The sequence below is a fragment of the Bos javanicus genome, chromosome 25, assembly GCF_032452875.1.
Source record: "Bos javanicus breed banteng chromosome 25, ARS-OSU_banteng_1.0, whole genome shotgun sequence".
Taxonomy (NCBI): Eukaryota; Metazoa; Chordata; class Mammalia; order Artiodactyla; family Bovidae; genus Bos; species Bos javanicus.
In genome coordinates this window covers 42,271,974-42,297,526 of record NC_083892.1, presented here as the reverse complement: position 1 = coordinate 42,297,526, position 25,553 = coordinate 42,271,974, and the positions used below count along the sequence as shown (strand labels likewise).

The following is a 25,553-nucleotide window of genomic DNA, read 5'->3' as shown; positions in this document are numbered from 1 at the left end:
GCAGAGCAGCAATGGAGATGAAGGCTTAGAGAACAGACTTGTGGACGTGGCAGGTAGGAAGGAGAGGGTGGGGCTGATGGAGAGAGTAGCGTGGAAACATATACACTAGCATATGTAAAACAGATGGTGGGAATTTGCTGTATGACTCAGGGAACTCAAACCAGGGCTCTGCGACAACCTGGAGGGGTGGGATGGGGTGGGAGGTGGGAGGCAGGCTCATGAGGGAGGGGACAGTGTATACCTTTGACTGATCCATGTTGATGTATGGCAGAAACCAGCTCAATATTGCAATTATCCTTCAATAAAACACAACATTTTTAAATTATATCTTTAAAAAAGTGGAAAAGAAATGCTGACTCTATTCCCCTTGGGTGTGGTTACCAGTGCTGAGGTGACACCCCTGGAGCCCTGAGTAGGCTTGGGTCCCAAGGCTGCAGTGTCCTGGCTCTGAGCGAGTCCCCTGAGCGCCAAGTCCCTGGGGGTGAAGTCCCACCTCCAGCCTCCTTCCTTACGGGTCGCCCTACCCACGGCTGAAACCACCTTCCGCAGAGTGTTGTTGCAGGAATTAGCTATGTCCAGGGGATAAAAGATAAGGCGGAAGATGTCATGAAACACAAGAAGCCTAAGGTGTTTCTTCTGGAACGTTCTGCCCTAAGTGACAGTCCAGGAGAACGGCTTTCTCACAGGCTCTGGTTGCCTAGGTAACCGGATTTGGGCAGGAAGAAATGCTGCCGCCTTGTGGCCACTTCCCGGAACATCAACTTTAAAACCTGGGATGAAGGCCTCTGAATATTCACAAGGCCTGCAGCTGGAAAAAACACCTGACCACAAGTAATCCCAAGGGGTGAACCATTAAAAACAGAATTCAAAACAGGGCTGATGTTCAAGAAGCCAGTTTCAACAGGTAAACTGTACTCAACTGTATAAGATCACAAAGCACATGGAAACATACTCCACATGACTAATTATCAAATCAGTGCAAATCAAAACCACACTGAGGAATCATCTCACCATGGTCAGGATGGCCATCATCAGAAAGAGCCACGAGGAATAAACGCTGCAGAGGTCGGAGACCAAGGGGGTCTCCCTGCACTCTTGGAGGGGGTGTGGATGGGCGCAGCATGGAGGTTCCCTAAAAACCCAACACGAGGCACCACATGACCCCACAAGCCCACTCCTAGGTCAAAACCGAAGAAAATAAAAATTTGAAATGAGTTAGGCATCCCTATTTTCAGAGCAGCACTATTTACTGGAGCCAAGACAGACAATCAACCAGCATGTACAGAGATTGAGAAAGGAAAACTAAGTGGGATCCAAGACCCTGGACGACTCCTCAGTCATAAACCAAAATAAAATAACGCCACTGGCAGAAGAACAGATGGACCAAGACGTCGTCATATGCAGTGAAGTAAATCAGAGAGAAAAACATATAAGGTGTCACTTACGGGTAGAATCTATCAATCTGTACAAAGGAACTACTATACAAAACAGAAAGACTCACGAACCTCAAAAACCAAAGTTTCTTATGCTTATCAAAAAAAGTTAGGAAGAGTGATAAATTAAGACTCCTGCATTAACACATATACATTAACATTTATCCGAAAGATAATCAGAAAAGGTATACTGAGCTGCACAGGGAATCCTATTCAACTCACTGTAATAACCTATGTGGGAAAAAGAGCCCAGAGCAAGAATAGATGCATGTCTATGTATATCTGAAGTAGTTCCCAGATACCTGAAACAAAGACAACATTGGAAATCTATGCTACCACGATATATAATAAAAATGAAAAATACAACCAAAAAAAGTAGGGCATGAAGAAAGCTGTAGCCTTGCGGCCACTTTCTGTGACAACAACTTAAAAGCTGTGCTGATGGGCATTTAGGGCTTCCCTGGTGGCTCAGCTGGTAAAGAATCCACCTGCAATGCAGGAGACCTGGGTTCCATCCCTGGGTTGGGAAGATTCCCTGGAGAATAGAAAAGCTACCCACTCCAGTATGCTGGCCTGGAGAATTCCATGGACTGTTTAATGTTCACAAGGCCTGTGGGGCTATCAGTAAAAAACTCTTGCCTTCAAGAAATGTCCTAGGTGTGGTCATCAAAAAAGGATTCAAAAGGGGAGATGCTTGAGAAGAATGTTTTACTCAAATCCATTCAAAAACTGACACGAAAAATTGTATCGATAAATATAGAGAACTACAATCTACACTACACCGAGGGGTCACCACACACCGCTCAGAATGGCCATTGGTGAAACTCTAGACATGATAAGTGCTGGAGAGTGTGTGGAGAAAAGGGAACCCTCCAACCCTGATGCTGGCAATGTAAATTGAGAACAGCCACTCTGAAGAACAGTATGGAGCTTCCTTAAACAATGAAAAGGACAATGAAATTAGAATACTCCCTAACACCATACACAAAAATAAATTCCAAACAGATCTGAACAAAAGGACAGGTACTATATGACTCTTGAGGAAAATACAGGCAGAACACGCTTTGACATAAATCTCAGCAAGTTGTTCTTCATCCACCACTTACGCTAGTGAAAAATAAAACAAAAATTAAAAAATGGGACCTAGTTAACCTTAACAGCATTTGCACAGCAAAGGAAATCCTAACAGAAAGAAAAAGACAAGGTTCTAAATGGGATTTCACTCCAAAATGTATAAATAGCTTGTGCAGCTCAATATAAAAAACACACACATAAATAATTTATTTTTAAAAATTGAACTAAAGATCTCAGTGGACATTTCTCTGAATAAGGCAGACACAGGGCCATAAAAACATGAAAAGATGCTCAGCTCAGTTCAGTCGCTCAGTCGTGTCTGACTCTCTGCAGCCCCATGGACTGTAGCATGCCCGGCTTCCCTGTCCATCACCAACTCCCAGAGTTTGCTCAAACTCATGTCCATTGAGCCAGTGATGCCATCCAACCATCTCATCCTGTCGTCCCGTTCTCCTCTTGCCTTCAATCTTTCCCAGCATCAGGGTCTTTTCAAATGAGTCAGCTCTTTGGCCATCAGTTGGCCAAAGTATTGGAGGTTCAGCTTCAGCATCAGTCCTTCCAATGAATATTCAGGACTGATTTCCTTTAGAATGGACGTGTTTGATCTCCTTGCAAGACGCTTAGCATCACTAATTATAAGAGAAAAGCAGATCAAGTCCAAAGTGATATCACCTCACACCAGTCAGGATGAGTTAGGAGACAGATGGGCTCCGGTTAGACTTTTACAGCTGGCCTCTTGTTCACATTCCACGGGGCAGGAAGAAGTGGGCTGCAGGCTCATTTCCTAAGCCAAGAGACGGGGGGCTCCAGTCAAGGCGTTAACATCAGCCTCGTTTGCCCTCTGAAATGGAAGGAACAGCAGAAACAGGGTGAACAGCCGGTGCTTGTCTTCTGTAAACGCGCTAAGGTAGTAGTCACGGCAGCAGTCAAGGCAAGGACACAGAGGCGTCGAAACCCGTGTGAGTAAAAGATTAGGGCTCTCCCTTCCCCCACCTTTTGGACAAGGGAGACACTACGCATGTGCAGAAAGGCTCCTTGTGGGTCAAAGGTCAAGGAATAATGCCAGGCCACAAGGAGTTGCTTCTCCCAGAAGCCTTCACTTCAAGACCCGTCGTGGCTGAGGGGTGCGTGCACACCCAGGGGAGGATCCCAGGTTAGGTCAGATGTGGACAAAGAAACAAGATAATTGGCCTGAAGGAGGACAAAGTCCTGGAAGAACTGCCCTACGTAAACGACTTGACCGCCTCTCTACTGCGCTCCTCACCAGGGAGGGTGCCCACAGCCTTTCTTTCTGGGTTGCGGCTCTGCCTTGCTTCTGTCTTGACTAAACACACGTCTCTCTGGGTGCTCGCCCACTTGTTGTTGTGCGATATCTCTAACGATAAACTTTGTACCTGCATTCACAGTTTCTGCCTCTGCGACAGATGCATTTTTCACTGAGGGCAAAGATCCAGGGAAAAAGAGCTTCTAGCCTCTAGCCCTTGCTGGCCTGGTGGCTAGGAGTCCTGGTTCTCATCCAGGCTTCCCAGGCTCAATTCCTGGGCAGAGAATTAAGATCTCACTTCATGCCACTGATCCCTGCTGCCTCACTGAGATCAGAATGGCCATCTCAAACGATCTCCAACAATGAGTCCTAAAGTGGGTGTGGAGAGAGGGGGGCTCGCCCACAGTGTTGTTGAAAATGTAAATCAGGACATCCACTAGGGAGAAGAGTGTGAAGGTTCTTTAAATAACTCAACGTGTAAGTCCATGGACCCAGCCATCCTATGCCCGGTCCTGGGTCCTGAGGACCCCAGAGTTTAAGGACAGCTGCACCCTGCAATCTCGGCCGCACTGGGCACGGTAGCCAAGGCACGGGGCAGCCCAGGTGGGAAAGGACAGATGAACGGTAAAGAGACAGGGTGCATGGACTCAGTGCAATATTACTCAACCGTAAGGAAGGATGAAATAATGCCATGTTCGGTCACAAAAGAGAAAATAAAGGTGATCATGCTAAGTGGAGCAGAAAGACAGGAAAAGACCAGGATTATATGGCATCACTTCTAGGTGGATTCTAAAAATGGATAAAAATGACATCTTTTCCAAAGAGAAACAGCCTCACAGACATAGAAAAGAAACATGGTTACCAAGAAGGAAAGGGAGTGGGGAGAAGTTAGCTGGTTCATATACACACTCCTAATTACGAAATGATCCAGAAAGACCCACTGTATAGCATGTGGAACCCTAGTCAACACTCCGCAATAAACTATATGCGAAAAGCACACGAAAGGAACACACAGTCTATATGTAAGTGAAAGTCGCTCAGTCGTGTCCAGCTCTTTGCAACCCCATGGACTGCAGCCTGCCAGGGTCCTCTGTCCATGGAATTCTCTAGGCAAGAATACTGGAGTGGGTTGCCATTTCCTTCTCCAATAAGTGAACAGAGTTGCTGTCTACCAGGAAAAAAATCCACAACATTGTCAATCACTTACACACCCCAATTCAAATGATACAATAAAAAAAGAAGAAATGGAAATGCTAGCTCCAGGCCCCTCAGACATGGTGGCCTAGGCTGGTGTCACATCCCTGGAGGCTGAGCAGACTTGGGTCCCAAGGCTGGAGTGTCTTGCATCTGAGTGGTCTAGGAAGAAGTGCCTGCAATGAGCCCTCTACCCAAGGACCTGGCGAATCTCCAGCTCAGGGAGTGTGTGCGTGTGTGTGGGCACGGGGGGCGGGGGTCCTCCTGCAGCCAAGCCAAGCCTATTGCACCCAAAGGCTGCTGGAACTTCTGGGATGGGAGAGCTTTGAAAAGTCCCCTGGTCTCCAAGACTCCTGGTGGTGGGGATCCCAACTCCAGCCTCCTTCCTTGGGGTTAACCCCACTACAGACGACATCACCCTCCACAGAGTGGAGTTGCAGGAATTAGCGTGTGTCCGGGAAATAAAGGTTAAGGGGGAAGAAATCGAGAGACACAACACGACCTGGCTCTTTGTTACTCAGGCCGCATGCCGCTGAAATCGACAATCCGGGAGCAAGGCTTGCCCCGCCCCGCCCCGCCCCGCCCCGCCCCTGGTTGCCTGAGTAACCAGAGTTGGGCAGGAAGAAATGCTGCCGCCTTGTGGCCATTTTCCAGAACAACAACTTTAAAACCGGTGCTAATGATCTCAGTATTCACAAGGCATGCAGGGCTGGAAAGGACAAACGCCCTCAAGAAACGTCCTTAGGGTAAAGCACCAAAAAAAGAATTCAAAACCGGGTCTATGTTCAAGAGGCCAATTTCAACAGGTAAACTATACTCACACTGTATAAGATCAAAAAGCACATGAAAACACACTCCACATGTCTAATTATCAAATCAATGCAAATCGAAACAACACTGAGGAATCATCTCACCATGGTCAGGATGGCCATCATCAGAAAGAGCCACAAAGATTAAATGCTGCAGAGGTCGGAGACAAAGGGGGTCTCCCCACACTCGGTGGGGTGTAGATGGGCACAGCACTGTGGGAAACAACACGGAGGTTCCCTGAAAACCCAACACGCAGGCACCACATGAGCCAGCAGTCCTAGTCTTGGGCTCAGACATGGGGAAAAATCGTAATTTGAAATGCCTCGCGCACCCCTATATTCAGAGTAGCACTATTTACTAGAGCCGAGATAGAGAATCAACCAACAAGGCCAGAGAGTGAAAAATGAAGACTAAGTGAGACAGCTAGATCCTGGAATACTCCTCACATACAAAACAGGGTAATCAGATAAATAATGTCATGGAACAGCAGAGGCAGACCAAGACACGACCGTGTGCAATGAAGTCAATCAGAGACAGAGAGAGAAGTCTCATCAGGTATCACCCGCACGTGGAATCTATCAGTTTATACCAACGAATTACTGTACAAAACAGAAACAGGCTTAGGAACTTCGAAAACCAACTTACGATCACAAAAGAAAGAAGAAGGATGAGCTAAGACTGGCATTGCCCCAGACACACTGATACGTACCCAACAGGTCATCAGAAAGGACACACCGAGTTGCACAGAGAACCCACTGAACACACTCTTCAGAGCAAGAGTAGACATACATCTACATATATCTGAGTCAAGTTCCTGGACACCTAAAAACCTGCGTCACAAACCCGTGCTCTTCCAATATATAATAAAGAAAGCCAACACCAAAGAATGTGCAAAGTGCTGTACAACTGCACTCATTTCACATGCTAGCAAGGTAATGCTCAAAATCCTTCAAGTTAGGCTTCAACAGGACATGTCAGGCTGTATATTGTCGCTCTGCTTATTTAACTTATATGCAGACCACATAATGAGAAATGCTAGACTGGAAGAAGCACAAGCTGGAATCAAGATTGCCAGGAGAAATATCAATCACCTCAGATATACAGATGACACCACCCTTATGGCAGAAAGTGAAGAACTAAAGAGCCTCTTGATGAAAGTGAAAGAGGAGACTGAAAAAGTTGACTTAAAACTCAACATTCATAAAACAGTCATCATGACATCTAGTCCCATCACTTCACGGCAAATAGATGGGGAAACAGTGACAGACATTATTTTCTTGGACTCCAAAATCGCTGCAGATAGTGACTGCAACAAAATTAAAAGATGCTAGCTCCTTGGAAGAAACATTATGACAAACCTAAACAGCATATTAAAAAGCAGAGACATCAGTTTGTTGACAAAGGTCAGTCTAGTCAAACTATGGTTTTTCCAGTGGTCGTGTATGGATGTGACAGTTGGACCATAAAGAAGCCTGAGCAGTGAAGAACTGATGCTTTTGGACTGTGGTGCTGGAGAAGACTCTTGAGAGTCCCTCTAAAGGAAATCAGTCCTGAATATTCATTGGAAGGACTGATGCTGAAGCTGAAGCCCCAATACTGTAGCCACCTGACGTCAAGAACGGACTCCTTGGAAAAGACCCTGATGCTGGGAAAGATTGAAGGTGGGCAGAGAAGGGGACGACAGAGGACGAGATGGTTGGATGGCATCTCTGACTCAGTGGACATGAGTTTGAACAGGCTCCAGCAGCTGGTGATGGACAGGGAAGCCTGGTGTGCTGCAGTCCATGGAGTCGCAAAGAGTCAGACATGACTGAGTGACTGAACTGAACTAACTTCTTTGGGATTGGAATGAAAACTAACCTTTTCCAGTCCTGTGCCACAGCTGAGTTTTCCAAATTTGCTGGCATATTGACTGCAGCACTTTCACAGCATCATCTTTTAGGATTTGAAATAGCTCAACTGGAATTGAGCTCCAGTTGCTTCGTTCCACTAGCTTTGTTTGTAGGGATGCTTCCTAAGACCCACTTGACTTTGCATTCCAGGATGTCTGGCTCTAGGTAAGTGACCACACTATTGTGGTTATCTGGGTCATTGGGTCTTCTTTACATAGTTCTTCTGTATAGTTTTTCCACCTCTTCTTAATATCTTCTGCTTCTATTAGGTTGATACTGTTTCTGTCCTTTACTGTGCCCATCTTTGCAAGAAATGTTTTCTTGATATCTCTAATTTTCTTGAAGAGTGCTCTAATCTTTCCCATTCTATTGTTCTTGGTTCCTCTATTTCTTTGCATTGATCACTGAGGAAGGCTTTCTTATCTCTTCCTGCTATTCTTTGGAACTCTGCATTCAGATGAATATATGTTTCCTTTTCCCCTTTGCCTTTTGCTACTCTTCTTTTCTCAGCTATTTGTAAGGCCTCCTCAGCAATCATTTTGCCTTTTTCCATTTCTTTTTCTTGGGGATGATTTTGATCACCACCTCCTGTACAATGTCATGAACCTCTGAGCAAAGTTGTTCAGGCACTCTGTCTATCAGATCTAGTCCCTTGAATCTATTAGTCACTTCCACTGTATAATCATAAGGGATTTGATTTAGGTCATACCTGAATGGTCTAGTGATGTTCTCTACTTTTTTCAATTTAAGTCTGAATTTGGCAATAAGGAGTTCATGATCTGAGCCACAGGCAGCTCCTGGTCTTGTTGTTGCTGACTGTATAGAGCTTCTCTGTCTTTGGCTGCAAAGAATATAATCAGTCTGATTTTGGTGTTGACCATCTGGTGACATCTGCGTGTAGTCATCTCTTGTGTTGTTGGAACAGGGTGTTTGCTATGACCAGTGTGTTCTCTTGGCAAAACTCTGTAAAGAATTATTACAGATATGCAAATCAAAACCAGAACAAGGTGTCACTCTGCACCAGTGTGAAAGGTCATCATGAAAAAGTCTACAAACAATAGTTGGTAAAAAAGGCATGGAGAAAGGGAAGCTTTTATGGTGATGGTGGCATGTGAGTGGTCACAGTCACTATGGAAAGGGTACGGAGCAGCACGTAAGGGATGAAAAGAGCCAGCCTGAGATCCTGCAGACCAGGTTGTGAAAAGGCGCGTGCAGCCATGTGTGCGCTGGACTACACTTCACCACAGCAACAGCTGGCTACTCCCAGCAGCACTAAAGAAACCAAGAAATGCTTGTCAAGTTCACAGTCCAAAAGCGTAAACTCAGTAAACACTGAGAGCTCACCCTAGACTCACGGAGTGTGTCGTCCCCAACAGTTCACCAGCACAGAGCACCACTTACTTCACTTGTCTGCAGGTGGAGTAAGACGTACTCTTCAGGAAAATGAAGGATGTTCTCTTGGTTCTCAAAGACTCTCAGAGACTCTGTGTTCTTCTGGAGGCTGCTGAAGCCTCCAGCCTTTGAGGGCAGTGATGAGAAGGAACCTGCACTCAAAACCATCCAGCACTCACTCCTTGAGGGTGCTGAGGGTGACCAGTGTCCACCCCATGGGTGCCGGGGCCTGAAACCCCCTTATCACCTGTGATGGGAGGGACCCCACAGGCACCCCAGTGGGCCAGCGGGGGCTTGGTGGGCGGGCTACAGACGCCCTCGGGTACATGATTTACAAACATACTGTGCCATTTCGGATGGTGGATTATTCTTTTCCTGGCTCCTTTTATGCACAGCAGTTTATCCTGCTGAGGAGGTCCAGTTCGTCTATTTGCTCTTTTGTTGCTTCTGCTTTTGATGGCAGATCAAAAACCATGGCCAGATCCAAGGTCATGAGGACTCACTTTCATGTTTTATTCTAGGAGTTTTATAACTTCGGTTCTTACATCTAGGGCTCTGATCCCTTTTGAATTGACTTTGTGTTCAGGGGGAAGCAAGGGTCCAACTTTATTCTTTTGCATATGGGGCACCTATGCTAACTTTGGGGAGAAAAAACTTTGCAAATGATGTGACCAACAAGGGTCTAATATCCAAAATATACAAACAGTTCATACCACTTTTAAAGAAATCAAAAAATGGGCAGAAGGTCTAAATAGACATTTCTCCAAAGAAGACATACAGATGGCCAGTATGCCCATGAAAAAATGCTCCACGTTGCTAATTATCAGAGCAATGCCAATCAGAACCCACCTGATGCTGGTCAGAATGGCAAATGACAAACACCAGAGGGCGTGTGAGCAAAAGGAAAGCCTCCTCCCCTGCTGGTGAGAATGTCATGTGGCCACTGCGGAAAGCAGTATGGAGGTTCCTCAAAAAACTGAAAAGAGTTGCCAGATGAACCAGCAATCCCACTCCTGGGCACCAACAGATCACCCTGGTATGAGTATTTGGAGAAACCAATTATTGCACATAAAACAGGTCTTCAGTGACGGGCATCCCTTCCAGTTAACAGGCAGTGAGCACAGCTGGGGTCTGGCTTCAGCTCCACGCCCAGATCAGATCTCTGTCTGTGTGTGTTGGGCTACTCTAGAATGCTGTGTGCATGTGGTCCAGCCAGCACGAAAGGCGGTGGGCCGTCTGAGAGTTCCCATCAAGTTCTCCTTGTCTGGGATCCCCCTTGCTCTCCAGAGGCCACTGCTCCCCTAATTCCATCTTCTCGTTCTCTGGGTGAAGACCCATTTTTCCCAGAAGCACTGTCCACGCGCCCCAAACTGAAAGCCACAGAACACTCTTCAAACAGACCTTTGTCCAGAACCTGTCTGCAGCGGCTGCTCACCCGCTGATGCCTTCAAGCAGCTCCTTTTTGCATTTTGTGCAGATTTTCTAGTTGTCTTCTGTGAGGGGGTGAATGTACGTGATCTTACAAAGTCCTCACAGGAAGGAGAACCAGCAATTACCCATCCACTTTTAGAACTGCCTGGTCACAAACGTCACATGCTTTGAGTCACACTCAGAAAAAGCATACATTTCATCTATGTCAAAGGTCACGATGGTTTCACTGCAAGGTACTGGAAAAAATAGACCACTGTCTTAACAGAGGCACAGCTGCAGTGCAGTGGGGAAGCTGTAGAGCCCCGATGTTTGCCAGCAGAGAACTGGGCCTGCATAGAGAAGAGAAGGGAGGGAGGGAGAGAGGGCACCTCCTGCAAGCGTTTCAGACCTCCGTTTCCAGACTCCCACTTTCCGCACAGCAACCTGCCTTTTCCACCAGCCGTCTGCTCTCCTTTTTCCAGGTCTTTAGGGAAAATGAAGCAAATCTTTTCTCCGCACAAACCTTCATCATGTGAAGAGGCTCTCCCAGGAGTTCCTTGACTTGCCCAGCCCTCCTTCTCCATGGCTACTCCCTGGCCCTGCCCCTGCCCTCAAAGACCCCTGTGGTCAGCCCCTAATGGACTCTCCAGTGACAGTTCCCCAGTAAATCAGAGGAGTGTCTGCTGGACACCCAACCACTTCCACTGTGCCCACCTGCCCCGCCCACCTCCACCCCGCGCACCTTCGGGGGTCTTCCTATTTCCTCCAGCCCCAAACACCTCGTGGAGTCACACCAAGGTCTCTGCATTCCTGTAACTCACAGGCTGCCCCAGGCCTCACCCACCCCTTTGCCTCTGCCTACAGCCACTCCATCCATCTGGCCCTCCTTCAGCTCAAGGCCCATCTCCACGTCCGCTCCCCAGAAAGGCTCTCCAGCCCCAGGATGAGTTGGGGGCCCTCCTCCCGCTCCTGGTCTTCCCTGTCTTAGCTCTGGCCACCACAACCAAAGGCTGTACCTGGTGGCTGGCAGACAGTGCACATGGACAGCTCACAGTCTGCAGGCCGGGAGCCCCGACCAGCATGGTGGTGAGCCTGTCTGCTTCATGCCAGCTGCTTCCCACTGTGCACCCACCAGGTGGAGGCAGGGAGGGAGCGCTGAGGGGCCTCATCAGGGGCCCAGATCCTCCTTGACAGCCCCACCCCCAACAGTGCCAGCTGAGCCACCCCAAACAGTGCCATGCTGAGCCCCACCCCTAAAATTGCCAGGCTGAGCCCCACCCCCAACAGCGTCACCTTGGATGCTGGGACTTAACACGTGAGCCTGGGAACCAGACGTGCAGAGACAGCGCCTTTGACACACTTACCACTGCTCCTCCCGCTTTAATTAGGGATCGGTGGTTTCTTTGACAAAAAACACTTCTTCCCAAAACAGTTCCTCGAGGTAGGCGCCCAGGCATTCATCCTCCGGACACGGGCTGGGGGCCTGTGCCCGTGGGGAGGTAGGACAGCCATGGTCGCACGCCTGGGCTTGGGTGCCACACGGAGCTGGAGCGGGGCCCTGCCTCCCACCCGTCCTCACTGTGACCTTGAGCGAGGTGCCTGAGGCCGTTTATCCACCTGTGTAATGTCACGTGTGTTGGCTGCTCACACCTGGGTGTGTTCATTTCCACACACATATGTACACACCAGACCCCAGGGACCCACAGAACATGGTCATCAAGAAGAGAAGTTCTGGCCCTAAGCGACCACAGGGCCAGGAGCACAGTTCTGACCTTCAGGGATGGAGAGGTGTGCTCTGGGCGTTGGGAGCAGGGATCCGGATTCTTGCAGCTGAAGGTGCTGCTGTGAACAGCTGCTGTCACAAACAGCTGTCTCTGCAGATGGGGGGTCATCCAGAACTCAGTGTGGCTGGAGAGAAATAGTCCAAGGCTGACCCCAAATTTCTGCCTAGAATTACCCGGGATCCAAGGAAACTCTCATGAACAGAAAATCTGGCCCATTCTCACCAGGTCAGCAGGAAGCATGAGGGCGGGCCCAGCCGACCAAGCCTCGCGAAGGGCAGTGAGGGAGGGTCTGTGACTGAGGGAGGTGGGGATCCAGGGGGAGGCAGACAGGTCTGAGGAGGCCACCCCGATGCCCCAGAAGGCGGGGTCCTGCAGCCTGCCCCACCCTGCGTGCGTCTCCCAGGAGGCCAGGCCTGCAGCAGCCGCGGCGGAGAGGCTTCTCGGCTGGACCCTCTTACTCACTGCCTGTGACCCGCTCGGAAAGGACCCTCCAGGCCCTGGGTCAGCTCTTGGTCCCTGAGCTTCTTCCTGGAGTCGCCATGGTATCACCTAAACAGTCCAGACTGACTTTGACCATCTTTTAAATATGTTTTGAGTAGAGCACAGTTGACTTAAAAAACACAAATCATGTATGTTTTGGTCAAAGACACTGATTTCTACCAGTTTGAAAAATAAATGTTTAATCAAAATAACACCGCTGCAATGAGAGCAGGGTTGAGGCCCATCTGAGCCGAGAGGGGTGCGCGGGGGGAGCAGCTGGGGCAAACACCTGCCTGGCACCCCGAGGCTGAGGCCCCCGCGGCTGCAATGGGCCCACAGAAGTAGTGACCTGGGTTTCACAGTGGACAAGAGACCTACAAACGGAGATGCTTGGGAATAACTGCTCCTTCACCAGCTCAACATGCTGCAAATTTGAGGACCTCTTCTGGGCTCACATTGGGCCACAGAGACTATTTCACCCTGGGGTGTGCTCCCTGGAGCCCCAGGCTGGGTGGAGCATCGCGCTCACCATGGGAGATTCCAGGGCAAACTGTGCTGTGACCTGGGGGCCTGGTGAGTTTCCAATGGTGAAGACGAGGCACCCCCTTTTCTCCTAGTTTATATTCATGTTCTCAGTGGCTCCAGGGAGACTCTAAGGCACGGGCAGATCTGGGCACGTGGAGGCCCTGGCCCACACGCTTGCCCCTGAGTGGCATTCAGCGACAGAGCTGGGCAGACGCGCAGCAGAGCAGAGCCAGGCAGGAGCCACCAGCGGGGACGGCCTGGGCCGCAGGTCAGCGCACTGAGCCAGAGGGAGCCCTGGGTAGAGATCACCACCACGCTGAGCTTTACAGGCACACCTGCCCATGGCCAGGCGGGGGAGAGCGTCAGTAAGTGGTACAGGCTTCTCTCTGGGGTGATGAAAATGCCCCACAATGGACCAGGTCATGGCTGCTCTTGTCCACGGATCAACCAAGACCATCGAGGTGACCCTTTAAGTGGGTGCGTGGTGTAGTCTGTGAATTACAACTCAGTGAAGCTGTTGAAAATGAATGAACAAATAAAGGGATGAAGAAACATCAAATACAATAAAAGAGAGGAAGGGAAAGAATCCGTCAGCGCCTGGCACGTGATGCTGGAGGTTGCCGTGGCGCCGGGATTGGGCAGCCTGAGCCAGTGGCCTCGTTTACTGCCCCGTGGAAGGAGGTGTGCCAGCTGTCCACCCTAGGCTGGCTCCCAGTGGGGGAGGGGTCTGAAGGCTGCTGTCTTCAGCAGTCTGACACAAAGGGCATTCAACCGTCGCTGTTTTCTCGAGCCAAGTGTTAATAAATGACTGAGATTTTCTGAACCACTGTGATGACAAGTTTCAGTGGTGGTCAGAGGGCCCTTCCTGCGGCAGGGAGGGGTCTGAGAGGGACTCAGACGGCCCTGAGCCGGTGTCCCCAGGGCCCCCCTAAGTACCAGCCGGGGCAGCCACAGGGCTTCCCCCCAACCCCCACCCACCACGTGGAGGGCCTTCCCCCGCTGTCCCCTCCAAATGGAAGAAGTGCGGCCAGGCCCCAGCTGGCTCTGCATGAACCGAGGGAAGCAAGTCGGCGATTTCCCAACCCTGAGCCCCGCCGTGGGGGCCACAGGAGCAGCGTGGTCAAAGTCAGGGTGCACGTGCCTGTGGGCGGGGCTCAAGCCTCCCCAGCTGTGTGGGTCCCCCTGCTCCAGCTGGGAAAACTGAGGCCCAGGCGGGATGGGCCAGCCCAGGCCTGCAGGCATCTCACGCGGGCCAGGACCGCAGCCCCTCGGTCAGGGCACTTTGGTTTCTCGAGTGTCACACTTACAGAGCAAAGCACAGACATGCTGAAAGCTCGGCTTTATAAACTGAGAACGTGTGCCATCCACACCCGGACCAAGACATACAAAGTTCCAGCACCTGAGAAGTCTAAGCACCTTTCAGTCACCGATCCCAAGAGTAGCCACCGCCCCGACTCCCACCATCGCGGCCTGCTTGCCTGTCACGGTCACGCTGCGGGCACCCTCTTCCGCCACGGGACTGACAGTTGGGAGGTGCACTCCCCGCGTGTGCGTGCTCACTCTGCTCTCAAGGGGCACCCGACTCCTGAAGTCACTGTTCCTGCGCTGGGTGTGCACTCGCCTAAGGAGATGGCTGAGCACTTGCCCAGAACAGCTCTAGCTTTTCCACCCACAGGACGAGAGGGCTCCAGGTGCCCCACACCCTGTCCAGCTACAGGAGACGCAGGTGGCCCCCTGTGAAATTCCTGTCTGGAGGCTCCCGGGTCTGCGCTCCAGTGAGAGCCCAGAGACCACGCAGATCCACCGTCAGACACATGCTGACCCCACTGCTGGGCTCAGGCATCCTGGGGACCCAAGTTCCGCCATCCTTGCTCCCAGATGGGGCTCAGGGAACAGCTTCAAGGTGAGCAGTCGAGGGCTAGGCCCCACTTCTGTCCTGGATGGGCCAGCCCACCCTCAGCTGCAGACACACAGATCCCCTCTCCTGGGGTCGGGGTGACAGACACAGCAACAGGGGCACTGGGTGCATGGGGCAGGTCATGCCGACCGAATCCACAGGGCTGAGCCCGGACCTGCTCACTGCCCGTCCTTTAAAGTGACCAGCGGGAGTAGCTGTCACTCGTGGGCAGCAGCACAGCTCTGGCCCCAAGTCCTCCACCAGCCCTGCAGGGGACCCCAGGCCCCCAGGGGCAGCCCGCTACCGGCTGCTGCCATCAGGACGGAGGCTGGTCCTCACAGCAAGCTGACACTGTGCTCCAGGCGTCCCTGCACGTGCTGGGTGCTGGTGTCCCCTAACAGGCCCTCAGCATCGGCGCTGCTGCCACACCCACTGCAGAGACGGAGAGCCCGAGGCCCCAAGAGGCTGAGTGACCAGCAGGGTCTCACGCCGGCCCGTGGGTGCTGCCGGCTGCGGCCAGACCCGTGTGTGGGGCTCCTTCTCTTGCACCTGGGTCACCATCAGGTCCCCTCCACACACACACACACACACGCACAAGGTCCAGAGACACCCCTCACACACAGACACCCCCCCTACACACAGACACAGGGTCCAGAGTCCACCCACACAGACACACACACACCCCTGGGTCACCATCAGGTCCCCTCCACACACACACACAGTCCAGAGACACGCCCACCCCAACAGGGTGCAGAGACCACACACACACACATGCACACACACACACAGTAGAGACACCCCCTGACGGGGGCCAGAGACCCCAAGCAGAAGCACCACAGCCCCCAGAATGGGCTGACTCTCAGGTAAGTAGGGTCACTTGCTCAGTCGTGTCCAACTCTTTGCAACCCCGTAGTAGTAGCCCGCCAGGCTCCTCTGTCCATGGAGCAGGCTTCAGTTACAACCTTTGCCAAGAGTCCCTGGGGCCAGGACACAACGGAGGTGACGGCCGCTGGCTCATAACAGAACCTCTGCGTCTCCAGTTCCCAGCCGACGAGACGCAGGCGCAGGCAGGGCCCCAGACAAGCAGGGCTAGTGCCACAGCCCCCGCAGGGTGGGCACTGCCAGCCACGGGGACCCGTGCCCGTGCCACCACCTCAGCCCTGCCCGGGCTGACAGCGGGCCTCCCTGTGGATGGACTTCCTTCCCAGACGGAGCCCGCAGCGGCCACGGGCCAGGCCTGCTCCGAGGCTGCCATGACCTCGCTTCCACAGGGTACAGGGCTCCCACTGAGGATACGAGGGCAATGGAGGGGCCTGGGGAGAGTGACTGTCCTTTCCCAGGGGCTATGTGGGCAAGGAGCCACAGTCCAGCCCGGCGAACTGCCCGGAGCGCCCAGCTACCCTGGGGACGTAGGGACCACAGCCAGGAAGGCCTACCTCCTTTCACGCCCTGGAACCTGCCAGGCTTGGGCCAGCTTCAGGATCCCAAGGCCACTGGGCTCCTGACCTTGACCTATTCCTGGGGCTGGTGTCCGAAGGGAAGGCCAAGCCACAGGCAGAAATGTCAGGAAGTGGCTAAAGGGCGGGGAGGGTCCTGTCTTCCACCAGCTTCTCCCCAGTTTGCTGGGACCCCTCCTCCGTCCCTCGACCTCCTTTGACACACAGTCAGCCTGCTTTCCTAAACCTCCCTGACTTCCAGGCCTTTCCGTGCATCTTCTTGAGCTATGATTTTTGTGTATGTACTGTTCTTTAAACTTACTCCAGTGATTATCACACCTCGGACACATTCCACAAACACGACTCAACATGGAATGATTTCATCACCACGTGTCTCCTGACTGGTAGGAACTTACATTGTTTCTAATGTTTTACACAGAATTACCCGTCTTTCCACTGGCGTCACTCATTATTTCTCAGGACAGACTCCCAAAGTAGAACTGCTGGGCCAAAAAGTCCGTCTTACTTCAAAGGCTGTTGAGTGACAATCTCAAACCCATGGGGCACAGTGAAGTGTCTTGGCTGCCGTGAAGGCACGTGGCTGGCCCGAAGGCTCCACAGCCCCACACTTTCTCTGAAAACCTGGACACAGCCAGGTCAGCAGGTCAGGAGGCAGCAGGGCTCCTCCGCTGACCCTCAGCAAGCACCCTGCAGTCCATGCCGGAGCCCCCACGGGACAATGAGCCACTGATCCCCGGAGTCAGCTCATCCCTGTTTGGATGCCCACAGCTGGGCACATTTGATGGTGTGATACTTGATAAAGGGTATCTGTCCTTGACATTCTTCTGGTAAAATGCTGTGGTTCTGGGACCTTCCTGTGGGTCCAGTGGCTGAGGGTCCACAATCCCAACCCAGGGAGCCTGAGTTCGATCCCTGGTCGGAGAACTAGTGGCAGATCCTGCATGCTGCAACTAAGACCAGGCATAGCCAAGTAAAGGTTAAAAGTAAATATTTTAAAAGGGCCATAGTTCTTCCTCTGCACCTATCTTTCCAGATGAGCGTCTGAATCATATTAGTAGGTGGTGGGCTGCCCCCTGCAGGCCTGCAAGACCTGTCCTTGGCCAGTTTCAAGACCAGAGAGAGCCCAGAGCCAGCAGCAGAGACATCAGGGACTTCACGGAGGCAGACCTGGAGGTCTGAAGCAGGGTCCTGGAGTGATGCCCACTGCCGCAGGGCAGGACGTGAGGACTGTTCTCCCCCTGGAGGGAGGGGGAGTTGTGGGGGAACTGACGCCAGGTTAGCTCATCCGCTGGGAATCAGTGGAGGAGCACAGCCCTAACTATCCCTGTGATAAGCTATCAAGGCGGAGACGTGCAGATCTAAAGATTCAGTTCAGTTCAGTTGCTTAGTCGTGTCCAACTCTCTGTGACCCCATGGACTGCTGCAGGCCAGGCTTCCCTGTCCATCACCAATTCCTGGAGCTTGCTAAAACTCACGTCCATCAAGTCAGTGATGCCATCCAACCATCTCACCCTCTGTTGTCCCCTTCTCCTCCCACCTTCAACCTTTCCCAGCATCAGGGTCTTTTCCAATGAGTCAGTTCTTCACATCAGGTGGCCAAAGTATTGGAACTTCAGCTTCAACATCAGTCCTTCCAGTGAACACCCAGGACTGATCTCCTTTAGGATGGACTGATTGGATCTCCTTGCAGTCCAAGGGACTCTCAAGAATCTTCTCCAACACGACAGTTCAAAAGCATCAATTCTTTGGCACTCAGCTTTCTTTATACTCCATCTCTCACATCCAACTGGAAAAACAACTGGAAAAACCATAGCTTGACTCAGTTCAGTTCAGTTCAGTCGCTCAGTCGTGTCCAACTCTTTGCGACCCCATGAATCGCAGCACACCAGGCCTCCCTGTCCATCACCAACTCCCGGAGTTCACTCAGACTCAAGTCCATCGAGTCAGTGATGCCATCCAGCCATCTCATCCTCTGTCGTCCCCTTCTCCTCCTGCTTTCAATATTTCCCAGCATCAGGGTCTTTTCCAATGAGTCAACTCTTCGCATGAGATGGCCAAAGTACTGGAGTTTCAGCTTTAGCATCATTCCTTCCAAAGAAATCCCAGGGCTGATCTCCTTCAGAATGGACTGGTTGGATCTCCTTGCAGTCCAACGGACTCTCAAGAGTCTTCTCCAACACCACAGTTCAAAAGCATCAATTCTTCGGCGCTCAGCCTTCTTCACAGTCCAACTCTCACATCCATACATGACCACTGGAAAAACCATAGCCTTGACTAGACGGACCTTTGTTGGCAAAGTAATGTCTCTGCTTTTCAATATGCTATCTAGGTTGGTCACAACTTTCCTTCCAAGGAGTAAGCGTCTTTTAATTTCATGGCTGCAGTCACCACCTGCAGGGATTTTCGAGCCCAAAAAAATAAAGTCTGACACTGTTTCCACTGTTTCCCCATCTATTTGCCATGAAGTGGTGGGACCAGATGCCATGATCTTCGTTTTCTGAATGTTGAGCTTTAAGCCAACTTTTCCACTCTCCAATTTCACTTTCATCAAGAGGCTTTTTAGTTCCTCTTCACTTTCTGCCATAAGGGTGGTGTCATCTGCATATCTGAGGTTATTGATATTTCTCCCGGCAATCTTGATTCCAGCTTGTTTCTTCCAGTCCAGCGTTTCTCATGATGTACTCTGCATATAAGTTAAATAAACAGGGTGACAACATACAGCCTTGACGTACTCCTTTTCCTATTTGGAACCAGTCTATTGTTCCATGTCCAGTTCTAACTGTTGCTTTCTGACCTGCATACAGATTTCTCAAGAGGCAGGTCAGGTGGTCTGGTATTCCCATCTCTTTCAAAATTTTCCACAGTTTATTGTGATCCACATAGTCAAAGGCTTTGGCATAGTCAATAAAGCAGAAATAGATGTTTTTCTGGAACTCTCTTGCTTTTTCCATGATCCAACTCTCACATCCATACATGACCACAGGAGAAAACGTAGCCTTGACCAGATGGACCTTTGTTGGCAAAGTAATGTCTCTGCTTTCTAACACACTGTCTAGGTTTGTGATAGCTTTTCTTCCAAGGAGCCACCAACTGCATTGTTTTTGGATCTAAGATTAGAACACTTGTTAGGTGGGCAGCAGAGGGCAAGCAGGGAGGTTTTCCCTAATTAGGCTCCTGGATGAGAGGGAAGGTCAGTAGTGCAAGTGAGTGTGGGTAAGGCAGGGACTGGACGACCAGAGAGAGCAAGGAAGCTGGTTTGGGGGAGTCTGACCACATAGTGGGTTTAGAAATATTCAGATATAGTTTTGCTTGGACTCATCCTGAGTCCTTAGAACCCAAGAGAACCCATCTGCTCTCCTGTCCTTGCCCAGCATCCAGACCAGAGAGCCCAGAGTCAGCGGCTGTCTCTCCCTCTCACACCGCTCTGTAACCTCCGTGGCCGTTGTCTCACAGGGAGCCTCTGCCTCCTGGGTGAGCTCGCTCTGAGCCTGTCCTGTTCAGCTCTGTCTGTCCCTGTTCCATACTCAAGTCACCACTGGCTTTCTACAGGAAACACGCTCACTCCACACGTGCACTTTGTTCTCTCCATGTACTCCAGCCCCCCGCCCGGCCCCTCACTGTCTCCCCTCACGTCTGCACACGCAGGGGTCTGGGTGGGAAGGACGCTCTTGCACGTCCAACCGCACCCACACTCGCCCACAGTACTTCTGCCCTGGGCTCAGCGGAAATATCCCTGTGGTCTCGGTGATTACACACCACATTCCCCGCTTCCTGTGGGAGACTTGTGTCTCATTTACTTTGTCCTCTCTGTATTTCTTAACTTTCCACAGAGCCCCCGTGAGAAGGAAGGGCATGGGGCTGCACTGGTACACCGGCCTGTGACCACGTCAGCCTGGTCAGCTCCTGCCGTTGCTGGGGGGCCTGAGAAACCAGCAGGACAGCGGGTCAGCGGCACTGGCTGGCACAGGGGCAAACAAGTCTCAGGGGACACAGACGCAGCACAGAGCCCGACCCCTTCCTTTGGAAGAGGGGTCAGAGGGTGGTGCGACACTGAGCCCGGAGGCCTGGCTCTCTCGCAGGCAGCCAGTGACCCTGGGAGAGCACACCTCCCCTCACACACAGAAAAGGCCATGCCAAGACCCTGGCCGGGGCTGCAGGTCCCAGGGCCCCGTGAGAGCTGATCTGGGAGGGTGCTTCCAAGTCCATCCCTTAGCCATGAGTGTTGGGGGAAGGTTTCCCTTCTTCCTGGAGCTGTTTCTTGAAGATGTGGATGAAAAGCGGAAGAACCCTTGGTGAAGTCTGTGTCGTGTCTTTCCCTCCAAGGGTTGTTCCTAAGAATTTTAAAAATACATGTGGAAAAAATTCAGGTTTTCCAAAACAGAAAATGTTACGAAATAACACTGCCTATTTCCTCTTTTTTGAGTAAAACAGAAAACATATGTTTCCCATCTCCACTGGGAATGGGTGTAGCATGTGCCAACGTGCACACAGAAAGGGCCCTTTTTATCAGACGCCCCACAAGGATGGCACCGTCGCCAAGGATACAGGTAAGCACAGCACTGCCCTCCCAGTGGGGATGCCCTCCCAGTGCAGATGCCTGGCAAACAGGGAAGGCAGAGTGCCTGGAGCCTGTCCTCCTCTTCTGCAGAGAGAACCCAGCTCAGGCCCCAAACCCCCCCGACTCAGTCTCCTCATGGGTGACCAGGAAAATGAAGGTTTATGATGCGGGCTTAATAAAAACTGTGCCCCAAGTGCTTCACCCACTACCCAACACACCAGCAGATGGCCACTATTACCGTTACCGCCACCTTCATCCTTTGACTTGGCCGTTTACGTAGTAAATCCCCTCTCCCAGGACCGGCAGTCTGCACGGCTTCTCCCACAACTTCCTCACCTGCAAACAGGCTGCTGGAAAGGTCAGCCTGGAGAACTTCACGGAGTCACAGGTCACCCCCCCCCACCCCCCGCCACACACACACCAAGGAGTCTGAGAGAGCTCCTAATGGCCAAAGCCGGAATGATCTGAAGCAAAAATAATCTTTACTTATAATGTAATGAGTGTGCCAGTACTGACTAATCTCCCGTAGATCATACCGTCTGGGTCCACACTGATAAAAACATTCAAAAAAATAAATATGGAAGGAGCAGTGTTCTCCTACAGAAAAGTCTTATTAATAAATGAGGAAAGAGGGACTTCCCTGGTAGTCCAGCGGTTAAGACTGTATTCCAAGGAACGGGGGCATGAGCTTGATCCCTGGTTGGGGAACTGAGATCCTACATATCCCACATACCACCAGGTGCTGCCAAAAATAAACAAGGAATGAGGGAAACAGAGTATCACCATTAGGGAAACAGTCTCCTAATATTTATTTACTAGGCAAAAAGTTGAAAAGAAACAGGATGCTGCATAGCCTCAAAGCAACTGTCCCACAACACGCATCATTTACCCTGGGGATGGCAGGATGAGATGGCTGGATGACACCACCAACTCAATGGATATGAGTATGAGCAAACTCTAGGAGACAGTCAAGGACAGGGAAGCCTGGCATGCTGCAGTCCACCGGGCTGCAAAGAGTTGGACACAACCCCGCGACTGAACCACCACCACCCTGGGGAGGTGGCCAGAAATGGTGGTTTGGGGCGTATTTTTAGATCAGAACTTCTCAAAAGCACTCTACTTGCATTCCCTCCCCATCCAGTTTGAGACTCTGCTGATCTATTAACTTCAGAGTGCTTCTGATTTAGAACAAACTACAATCCTTGAAACGACTTACAAAAACCATAGGCTTGAAATGACGGTTAAAAGAAAGACATAAAGCAAACACACCGGCTTAAGATGTCAACGTTTATTTTGCACAAATGCCCAGTCTTATCCACTCCTCCCACTCACTGTCCCATGGCCCATGCACCTTCCTCTGGGTGCACGAGGTCACGGGTGCCTAGAGAACTGGAAGAAGTCGGAGAGGCTAAACCTACACAGTACTGTCTGAGACGGAAGACCTTAGCTAGGAGGGGCTGCGAGAAAAGAGGGCAGACGCCAGGCACACACCCTCTCCAAACCGTCTTTCCAGGACCCCAGCTCTCCGACAGGACACCTAGGGCCGAGCCCCCGGGAGGTGGGTCATCCTGGGTGATCTCCTTGCTGGCCAGGGAAGTCACTCAACAGTGGGGAAGATACACTAAATGTAAATGTGAAAGCGTAAAACACTTGTCTATTTGAAAGAGACAAATTCACCCGCGCCTCTGTCCCAACCGGAGCGTGGCCTGATAGCAGACAGTCTGCAGGAGGCCCTTCCTTCACTCCTCCTTGCTCCCTCGCCTGCTACTCCGCTTCTTATCCTTCCCCATGGGGCTCAGAAATAGGTCAAAGAGACCCACTTTGCAATCAGAGAAGGGAACCAAGGACGGGACACGGAGAGAGCGCGCGGAGAGGGTTCGGGGACCGGGCACAGGGCCACGCGGCGCCGGCGCTTCCGGTCGCCTTCCGATGGCGTCAGCGGCGGCGCTTCCGGTCGCCTTCCGATGGCGTCAGCGTCGCTCGCGGCCTGGGAGGACAGAGCGCACCGGAGGCAGGCCGCGCCCGAGCTGCTCCGCGTGAACGGCAGGGCCGGCTCCCAGCGGAGGCTCCTGGCTGGCAGCGGCTGCAGACCACAAACAACCCTGCGGAGAGCGGGGCAGGCGACAGCAGGCGGGGAGGCCTCTCAACCTGCCCAGAGCCCGCGAGCATGCAACCCGCGCGCGCCTGGGCCGCCGCCTCCCGCGCCTGCGCAGTCTCCGCCGCCCCGCCGGCGCGCGCTCCCGGCCGCTTCGGTCGAGGCCTTCTAGGACTGCCTAGTTCGGAGGCAGACGCTCTACCTGGGTTTCCAGCCGGCACAGCGCCCGCCCCTCAGCTCTCCTGACCATCATCTTGGGCCTTCTCCCCAGAGTGTCCGCCGCAACCCCTCCAACTCGACCCAGTCACCTCTCCTGTCAGCCGAGACTGGCGGTGCGCCAGCGTTCAGCTCTGCGCCTGCGTGGGACCCCTCCGCCTCGTCCCTGGCGGGGAGTCAGCTCTGCGCATGCGCGGGGGCCTCGGCCTTTGGGCCTAAGCATCATTGTGCAGGTTATCTTCAACACGGATACAAGATACTTGCAGTGTTTCATCTTCAGCGTAAGGTTTTCTCTAACAGGGACTCCCAACGAATTACGGTTTTCTCAGTTCAGTTCAGTCGCTCAGTCGTGTCCGACTCTGCGACCCCATGAATCGCAGCACGCCAGGCCTCCCTGTCCATCACCAACTCCCGGAGTTCAGTCAGACTCATGTCCATCGAGTCAGCGATGCCATCCAGCCATCTCATCCTCTGTCGTCCCCTTCTGCCCCCAATCCCTCCCAGCATCAGTGTCTTTTCCAATGAGTCAACTCTTCACATGAGGTGGCCAAAGCACTGGAGTTTCAGCTTTAGCTAAGTGAATACTAATGACCAAGAAGGGACCGTCATCATTTAATATGTCGGGGAAACAGTGGAAACAGTGGCAGACTTTATTTTGGGGGGCTCCAAAATCACTGCAGATGGTGACTGCAGCCATGAAATTAAAAGACGCTTACTCCTTGGAAGAAAAGTTATGACCAACCTAGATAGCATATTGAAAAGCAGAGACATTACTTTGACAACAAAGGTCCGTCTAGTCAAGGCTATAGTTTTTCCAGTGGTCATGTATGGATGTGAGAGTTGGACTGTGAAGAAAGCTGAGCGCCGAAGAACTGATGCTTTTGAACTGTGGTGTTGGAGAAGACTCTTTTTTTTTTTTTTTTTTTGGAGAAGACTCTTGAGAGTCCCTTGGACTGCAAGGAGATCCAACCAATCCCTTCTGAAGGAGATCAGCCCTGGGTGTTCTTTGGAAGGAATGATGCTAAGCTGAAACTCCAGTACTTTGGCCACCTCATGTGAAGAGTTGACTCATTGGAAAAGACTCTGATGCTGGGAGGGATTGGGGGCAGGAGGAGAAGGGGACGACAGAGGATGAGATGGCTGGATGGCATCACTGACTCGATGGATGTGAGTCTGAGTGAACTCCCGGAGTTGGTGATTGACAGGGAGGCCTGGCGTGCTGCGCTTCATGGTCGCATGGTCCATGGTCGCAAAGAGTCAGACAGGACTGAGCGACTGAACTGAACTGAACTGAGTGGCCTTGGGCTTCCTTGGTGGCTGAGCTGGTGAACAATCCACCTGCAATGCGGGAGATCTGGGGTCGATCCCTGGGTTGGAAAGATCCCCTGGAGAAGGGAAAGGCCACCCACTCCAGTATTCTGGCCTGGAGAACTCCATGGATTGTATAGTCCATGGGTGGCAGAGTCGGAGAAGACTGAGCGACTTTCACTTTCAGTGGCCTCCATACTACTATTTATCTTAGCTCCATTTCGCTGCAAAAGTCCTGCAGCCAACTAAAGTCTTCACGTCCTTGTTAGACCTTTTTTGTTTTGTTGGGAGGTGGGCCTGCTCGTTTCTCTGTAGGGATCTTGGTTGCCAGGACTCCGAAGTTTGTCCCGCCCAGGGACAGTGCTGGGGAGTGCGGGGGTGGGGGGTGGGGTCAAGGGGAGTGTGCAGTCAGGATACCAGGGAAGAGTTTGGGGAAAGGAAATCTTGGGAAATGGACACAGACACACACGCACACACACACAAACACACATGCCCCCCCCCCGCCCCCAGCCTTACGGCCAGGAATGGGTGGCCCAGACTGGGACAGTTATTCGCTCCAGAGGGGATTCCAGGGTCATTTCCACTTTCAGGTGGGTGGTGTCCTCCTTTCCACGTGAAATTAACCTACCCAATAATGGGGAGAGAAGGACTGCCATTCCAAACGTGCTCCATGCAGTCTGGGCTACGGGTCAGAGTGATGCCTCCTTTCCCCTTTGTGTGGGAGGTGAGCCAGGGGCAGTTACACAGGCCTTACCTATTCAGGC

At 51.8% G+C, this 25,553-nt stretch overlaps 1 long non-coding RNA gene across 1 annotated transcript; it reads right to left on the bottom strand.

The window, feature by feature from the left end:
• Positions 1-22,443: 22,443 nt before the first annotated feature.
• LOC133238853 (uncharacterized) lies at positions 22,444-23,959 on the bottom strand. Its single transcript, XR_009733660.1, has 2 exons — positions 23,468-23,959; positions 22,444-23,272 (listed from the first exon to the last, which is right to left on the bottom strand). It is a non-coding gene; the product is annotated as an uncharacterized LOC133238853 (long non-coding RNA).
• Positions 23,960-25,553: the final 1,594 nt, after the last annotated feature.